Source organism: Mus musculus, chromosome X (assembly GCF_000001635.26).
Source record: "Mus musculus strain C57BL/6J chromosome X, GRCm38.p6 C57BL/6J".
In the NCBI taxonomy this organism is placed as follows: domain Eukaryota; kingdom Metazoa; phylum Chordata; class Mammalia; order Rodentia; family Muridae; genus Mus; species Mus musculus.
In genome coordinates, this window is record NC_000086.7 from 7499670 (window position 1) to 7508009 (window position 8340).

The 8340-nt window shown below is 39.9% G+C and overlaps 1 long non-coding RNA gene across 3 annotated transcripts; it reads right to left on the reverse strand.

The window, feature by feature from the left end:
* Positions 1-818: 818 nt before the first annotated feature.
* Gm32874 lies at positions 819-5892 on the reverse strand. Of its 3 annotated transcripts, XR_386880.2 has the most exons (4): positions 5812-5892; positions 4543-4631; positions 972-1101; positions 819-852 (listed from the first exon to the last, which is right to left on the reverse strand). It is a non-coding gene; the product is annotated as a predicted gene, 32874 (long non-coding RNA). The 3 variants fall into 3 exon arrangements; XR_001782787.1 differs by lacking the exons at positions 4543-4631; positions 5812-5892 and adding an exon at positions 4378-4436; XR_878035.1 differs by lacking the exons at positions 4543-4631; positions 5812-5892 and adding an exon at positions 4375-4430.
* Positions 5893-8340: the final 2448 nt, after the last annotated feature.

An 8340-nucleotide genomic window follows, 5' to 3' on the forward strand; every position in this document is an offset into this window, starting at 1 on the left:
AGTAGTTGGAGATCTGAAGACTGCTTTGACATCAGCCATGGAGATGCAGAGTTTGGCGTTTGCCTGGCTGGTTTCCTATATTGCTTTGGGGATTACAGTTCAGTGATTGGGTGAATCTCAGAAGAGACATTGGACTTTGGACATTTAACATTGTTGAGACTGCTATAGACTATGGGGACTTTTGAAGTTGTACTAAATGTATTTTTATTAGGCTATGTTTAGGTATGGCTTCCATAGACTCATATGTTTGAACAAGTCTATGGGGGTCAGGTAGTGGAATGTGATGTTTGTATATGCTAGTCCCAAGGAGTGGCACTATTAGAAGGTATGGCCCTGTTGGAGTAGTTGTCTTACTGTGGGTGTGGGCTTTTAGACCCTCATCCTAGATGCCTGGAAGTCAGTATTTTGCTAGCAACCTTCAGATGAAAATGTAGAATTCTCAGCTCCTCCTGTACCATGTCTGCCTGATGCTGCCATGCCTTGATGATAATGGACTGAACCCCAAAAGTCAGCTATACTATTCTTGTGCATATACCCTAAGGACACTTCATCCTACCACAAGGACACTTGCTCAACTCTGTTCTTAACAGCTTTATTCATAATAGTCAGAAACTGGAAACAACCTAGATGTTACTCGACTGAAGAATGAATAAAGAAGAAAATGTGGTACATTTACACAGTGGAGTATTACTCAGCTGCTAAAAACATGAACTATCGGGCTGGAGAGATGACTCAGAGGTTAAGAGGACTGGCTGCTTTTCCAGAGGTCCTGAGTCCAATTCTCAGCAACAGCGGGGCGTGTCACAACCATCTGTAATGGGATCTGATGCCCTCTTCTGGTGTGTCTGACAGCTACAGTGTACCCATATAAATAAAATAAATAAATCTTAAAAACATGAAATATCAAGACTCTACCTCCCAAAGTCCCCACAACCTCCCCAAACAGTGCCGCCAACTGAGTGTGCAAATACCTGAACCCATGAGAAGCACATCTCATCCAAACCACCTCAACCATGCAGGCAGGTTTAGTCAAAGTTAAAAGAACCGACCAACGATGATGAGATACCAGGAAGAGCAAGATCAAGAATGTGTTGCCATTCCCTAGAAGAGAAGAAGCAAGGGGAAGAAACAGTGTTGTCAACCCAGTGGCTATAACTAAAGCAGCGGTAGAGGGGTCATGAGACAGGAACTCTGGCTACAGTTAGACAACCAAAAGCATTAATAGAATCACAGCCAGGCAGGGAGTAGAGGACAGGCAGGACACATGGACAGATCAATATGTCCACAAACTGGTTAAGTATACTCAAATCTTCTAGAACCTAGTTCTTCCCAGCCTCCCCCCTCTCACAAAAATACATTGTTCTACTTCATCCAGAAGTTGAGAACATAGTAGCATGGCTCCAAATTCTTTTGTAGTTTTTCCATCAAGAAGTGGAATCTAATTCTTCACCATTTAAATATGGGCCACACTTAATGACTAATCTCTAACAGATTATACAATTTCTGCTATGAGAAAACCCAAGAGAGAATCTGGGTAGGTAAATATTCTAGCCAAAAGTCTCTGAAGAGATCTGTAATATAAGTTAAAAAAAATCTACTATCCATCTCATGTTCTCTAGACAGGGCCTTGTAAATTAAACTTGCCAAAGATAATTTTTTTAAAGTTTTATTTACTTTTTTATTTTTATGGGTATTTTGCCTACATGTACTTCTATAAACTGTGTATATGTAGTCACTGTAGAGATCAGAAGAGGACACTGGATAGCCTAGAGCTAGAGTTACAGATGGTTGTAAGCTGCCCTATGCAGGTGCTGAGAATCGAACCCAGGTCATCTGAAAGAGTAGCAGGAGCTTTTAAACCTCTGAGACATCTCTCAAGTCCCACCAAAGACAGAGTTGTAGGAGAAAAAAATCAACTGAATAGTATTAATGTATTTATCTCACATGTGCACATGGGAATATGAATGAATAACAGAAAGAATTGAATTTTATATACCAACTTAGGCTAAAGCAGAAAGAAGAGTGGCAGGTAAATAGCTAATTAAAAACTGTAACCATGAAAAGTGGGATGGGGTATATAGGGTTGTTTGGTAAATTTCATTTTATGGATTTAAGCCTGCACTTTCTCCATTGATTTCAGAGTCTTCCTTCAGGCTGGAGGGATGTCTCAGTGATTAAGAGCACTGGGCTGTAGTTTCAGGGGACCCTGGTTCAATTCTCTGCACCCACATGGCACCTCACAACTCCCTGTAACTCCTATTCCAGGGGATCCAACACCTTCATTCAGACATACATGCAGGCAAAAAAAAAAAAAAAAAAACACCATTGCACATTAAAATAAATAACTTATATTTTTAATTCTTTCTGCTTCCTTGTGAAGAAAAAGGAAGAACTTTCACACATGTAAATTCCCTTTATAAGTGTAATTTTCCTTTATAGAATAAAATTTTATAGCTTTGCTTTCAACTGTTGGTTCCAATGTCTTTTTACTCAAAATAGTCCATATTGGTTAACATCAAGCTAATTAGGTTATTAAGGGAGAAAACAGGTGGACTAAAACTCTTTTGTTTTCATGAAAAACTCATTTGTTTTGGGATCTATCGTCTTTCTTAATTTTTGAGTGTGATTATGTAATGTTTAGCATAACTCTTTCCATTTTGGTTTGTTCGGCTATTAGGGCCTTAGTGCAGGAACTCTATGCAAAGGCCTGGTCTCTCACAATTCTGTTCAACAGATCCTAAGTCTAGGATAGTCTATGTTGAACTGAAGGAAAATATCTTTCTGTTGTATTCTTTCTTATGCTCAGAAAGATCTATGTAACAATTGAAAGATTTTTAAAGATTTATTTTAGATTATGCAGGTGTGTGTGTGTGTGTGTGTACACAAGTGCATGTGCACACAGAGGCTGGAAGACAACATCAGATAGATTCCTTGGGTTGTTAAGTGACTGACTCCAGTGCTGGAAATGAAACTTGAGTCCTCTGCAAGAGCAGTGCACACTTTTAGCCACTAACACTAACGCTGCCACTACAACTAACAGATTATCAAGGTAAAGGCATACCATTTACTTAAGTATACGTTTCATATGGCACAGGAGCCTTAAGCAAATGAAGACCTGGAGTAATAGCTAAACTTAAAAGGTTTTATATTAGATTTGATGAAATATAGAATTAAAGTCTTGTGGTAATAATGTTGATAAGACAATACAGTGTCTAAGAAAACTTAGAAAAGTTATATGTAAGGGGAGTTATATGTTGCTATAGTTATATGTTGCTAAGGTCTTGTGCCCTAATTGGTTTTTGACTTGTCAGTAAAGAAGGCCAGGGGCCAATTGTTGGAAGGTACAGGTGGGACTTCCAGGTCCCAAGAGGAAAATGAGACTCAGGGAACGAGAGGGGCTCATATTTATTATTACTCTATGAATCCCTCCATCTTGAGAAATAAAGATACCCATATCCTATGAACAGAGAGGGTAGCTCTCACTTAACCCTATCTGATCATATCCAGGGGAATGTCAGAGTGTCTTTCCTGCAGTTAGCATTTCTAAAAATTATTTCAGTCAAAATATTCATTGTACCAAGACAGTATCTTCTAGGAGTTCCTTATCCTTTCCCACTATGGTGGGACTCCGTGCACTAAAGACTTAAAAATTCAAAATCAAGTCTTCACTTGCAACCAAGCATGGAGTCACACCCCCAGCACTCAGGAGGCTGAGGCAGAAGGCTCTCAAGTTCAGTCAAACAACAAAACAAACCCTTAACTTTTACTCTAAATATGCTGAAATAAAGCAAAAAGAAGAATGGTAGGCATACAAATAAGAAGGGGAGAAGTAAGCATGCCTATTGGCATGTTATAATTCTATCCTTTAAATAGCCTAAAGAATCCACCAGAAAATTCTTGATCCTGATAAACACTTTTCACAAAATAGTAGGATACAAAATCAACATACAAAAATCTATAGCTTTTCTATGTACCAATGAAGAGCTTCCTAATTTAAAAAGGTGAGGAAACAATATCCCATTCACAATAGCTTAGACATACCTGGGGTGGGGGACTAACTAAAGAAGTAAAAGACCTGTAACAATAAAAACTGTAAGATACTGAAAACCTGGAGAAAACTCAAGCACTGACAGAATATGTACTGTGAAAATGGATATTTTCCCAAGGCCATCCACAAAATTATTGCAATCCTTATCGAAATTCCAATGACATCTGTAGCAAACATTTAATAGAGTTTTCCACACTATCCTGCTGTGTGAACTCTGTTCCTATAGAACGTTGTTTACTACACTAAGAGGAATGCCTCCCCCTGCTCCAGGAATGCTCCAGGCAAAAGGTTTCCTCTCCCCTCCTTAGAGATGAGATGCAGCTTACCACATTCAAGGAAGTTATGCAAACAGCCCCCGATAGGCCATGAGACTTTCTGTCTCTTGAGCACACCTGGTGATACTGATAAAAAATTCTCTGTATGCTTCTCTGCCCCTCCCTGCTTTGAACTCTGTACTCTGAGCTATCCAAATAAGGCTTTCTTGTGCAGCATACCTTTGAGTCCGTGGTTCTGTTCCATCTCAAATTCAACTTCAGTTCTTCCTTACAAATCACTGGAGGATTTTAATAGCATGTTCATAGAACTAGAGGGAAGAAATCATATGGAAATACAAAACACTCAATAGCTCAAGAAATCATAATCAGGAAGAGAAATATTGGAGATATTACAATATCTGTCCTCAAATTGTGCTACGGAGCCATACAGACAAAGACAAGATGATTGCCACAGAAACAGTCATGTAGACCAATGGAATATAACAGAAGATCCAAAATAAACTCATGGAGCTATAGTTACCTGATCGTCAACAAGGGTACCAAAAACAGACATTGTAGATAAGAAAGCGTTTTCATTAATGGCGTTGAGAAAACTGAATATCCACATGTAGAAGGATGAAACTAGCAACCTGTCTCTCAGCCTGAAACTAATTTAGGGAGACTGGAGAAATAGCTTAGTTTGTAAGCTGCTTCCTTATAAGCATAAGGACGTGATAATGCCAACTGTACTTGTAAAAAGTCAGGTATTGTAATATGTGTGTATAATCTCCATTTGGGTGAAGCAGAGACAGGCTCAGCGCACCCATACACATTACATACAACAATTTTTAAATCTCAGCAATAATACAGGTAGAAAATAAACAGACATTAAAGAACTAATTCTATTCCTGTTCAAAGTGATAGACACAGATTTTACTTAGTAACTGTCAACAGAGAACGAGAAACCTTAGGTTAGAACTATGCTCAATCCAAATACAGCACTGGCAAATGGGGATCTCTACCTAAAAGGAGAATGAACACTGTAAATGATTAAAAGCTACTAGGGCGAGATGTTGAGGTGGGGATTTTTGTTAAAGAAATATAACAGATTTCCTTTTACTGCTGAATATATAGAGGTCTATCAAAAAGATGTGGTGGGGAAGAGCAAATTGGGGGGTGGAAAAGTTTGGGAAGAGAACTCAGGAGCCTGGCTACAATTTCAGATTTATGCAAATGAAAGAATGATTTGAGGTGCTTTGGTTTTGTTTTGCTGTTGTTGCTGGTGCTGTTGCTTGAGACAAGGTCTCATTATGTAGCTCTGGCTGTCCTGAACTCACTCTGTAGACCTGCCTGGCCTCAAATTCAGAGATCTGCCTGCCTCTGCCTCCCGAGTGCTGGGATTAGTGAATGGAGGAATATTGAAGTGCATGTCTACAAAACTGTTTCCACAAGTGTAAGAAAGTTAATTTAAGTCACCATGAGGACATAATTGATAGAACTATCACTTACCCATCGCTTACAAAGAGTTGCAAAACAGCCCAAAGATGACATCATAATTAGCTTCAGCTGTCAACTTGACACTGACCTAGAGTCATCAGGAAAGAGCGATCCTCAACTGAAGAATCGACCAGATCAGATTGGCCTTTGGGCACATCTGTCAGGTTTATGTACCAAAGGACAACTTGCAGGAAGTAAGCTCTCTCCTATCACGTAGGGTCTCAGGAAAAGAACTCAGGTCAGGCTGGGAGCAGGTCCTTTACCCATTGAGTTCTCTCAGGGAAACCTGTTTTGTATAATAAATAAAAATGAATTAAGCGCTTATATCCTGCCAGGCGTGGTGGCACACACCTTTAATCCTAGCATTCGGGAGGCAGAGGCAGGTGGATTTCTGAGTTCGAGGCCAGCCTGGTCTACAGAGTGAGTTCCAGGACAGCCAGGGCTACACAGAGAAACCCTGTCTCAAAAAATCAAAATAACAAACAAAAAAGAGCTTATATCCTTATCTGAATGTAGGAAGCGGAGAGAGAGAGAGAGAGCTAACTTGGAATGGTGTGGCCTTTTGAAACCTCAGACACACTTTTTTCAACAAAGTCACACCTCTAATTCCTCCCAAACAGTTCCAATAACTAGAGGCCAAGTAGTCAGATATATGAATTAATGGGGGTCATTGTCACTGAAACCACCAGAGAAAACCTGCTGCTCTTGCAGAGGACTGGAGTCTGGAACTCAGCCTCTACATCAGACAATTAACTGTCTGTAACTATGGTTCCAGGGCATCCCCTTCTGACCTCCTTGAGCACACACAGACACACACAGAGACACACACAAATAACTAAATAAACTATGATTTTAAAAATACTATGGGAATATGGTTTTGGTTTGATGGCAGGTGTGGGGATATGAGGCTGTCTCACATCACGTGACTATGACTTGCCTCATACTTTAGCAAGGGTGCGGTTGTACCAGGTACAGATAGCGTGTGTGTGTGTGTGTGTGTGTGTGTGTGTGTGTGTGTGTGTGTGACATACTAGAGCCCTAATAGGGAGAATCTGGTTCAGTTGATGGTTGGTTGTGGTTTGTCAAGTAGTCATGTGTGAACAAAAGAAAAGATGAAATTAGCTATCCTGATAATGAAGATCTAACTTGCCCCAAGGAACTCAATACCCATAATCAGCATGAAGTAGCCCCCTTTCCTACCCTTGACTTTATTTGGGGATTTCTTTCTTTTTCTCTCCTTTATCCCTCTTTCTCTCCTACCTAGTTTAGGGGACTAAAAAGGAAGAAGAGAGGTGGAAAGGGGTGGGAGAAAAAAAGAACCCACAAAGTCACCAAAAGTGCAGCTAAAATAGACTATTATCATTGTCCCTGGTTTCTTCCTAGAACTTGAAGGCAAGGCTCAGTTACTGAAAACAGCAGGCATTTCTGACATTGGAAAGTATTTACACAGATGAGCCTACGGGAAGCATTCTCATTCAAACCACCCCATATGCATATATGAAATTATCAAAGAATAAATAAAAGTATTGATGTATAGCTTTTTCTTTTTCCCAGCTGGAGAGTATATTCATTACTCTCTAGTGACCGAAAATAACACATTGTAGGTAAAATACCTAAGACACTCCCACTAAAACAAAAACCTTCCTACCCATACTGACTCCATTCTGGCTGAATAGAATGGGGTAGTGAGAGCGCATCATTCCAATGTCTCTGATCTGCTGGGATGTGAGCAAGCAGCTTCCCGTGCTCACTGCCATGAAACCATCCCTTTGCCACTGTGTTCCCTCAAACCGTGGGCCAAAAGAAATAGTCGCATTGCTCAAGTCACAGCAAAAAGAAAGTTAGCTAAAACAAAAACCTGGTAGTGAGAAGTAGAGCCTTTACTGTGAGAAACCTGACCGTGTGGTCCATAGGCCTTTGGAACTGGTTTCCAAGGATAATGTGAGCTTGGAGCTATGAGATTAACCCTAGGGCTAAATAAAGCTAGTGGTCCATTCTGGTAGGAGTTCAGATCAGGATGCTAAAAAAAAAAAAAAAAAGTCAGAGAGTAAAGACTAGTCTCCTGAGATTTCAGAAGGGAATTCTATTAGGTACTGGACTCAAGGCCATGCATGTTGCATTCTGGCAAAGAACTGGCTACATTCCTGTGTCCTGAAAATTCGAGAGACTAAATTGGAAAACAATTGGCTAAGTTGCTTGGCAAAGGAAATGTCAAGATAGTGTGGCATTTAGGCTGAGTCACAGTTACCTCTCATAGCTCTTAGTTATTTTAAAGAGAGAAAGATCAACAAGAAGCAAAAAGATGAAAAATGAAAGAAGACAAAGAAATGAGCATGGGTGAATTGGCAGTTGCAGACACAGTGGCTATGAAGCAAACATTTGCAACTGTTAAGGAGGTGAGTGATGGACCACAGACTTTGAACTGGGACTGTGGGAAAAGTGCCCCAAGGACAAGACTTGGTCCATCATCAGCTCAAGGATATAATAAAAAATTTATTGAAAAGAAGATTCTCGAAAAGATAGACTTTTAAGGGTATCCTT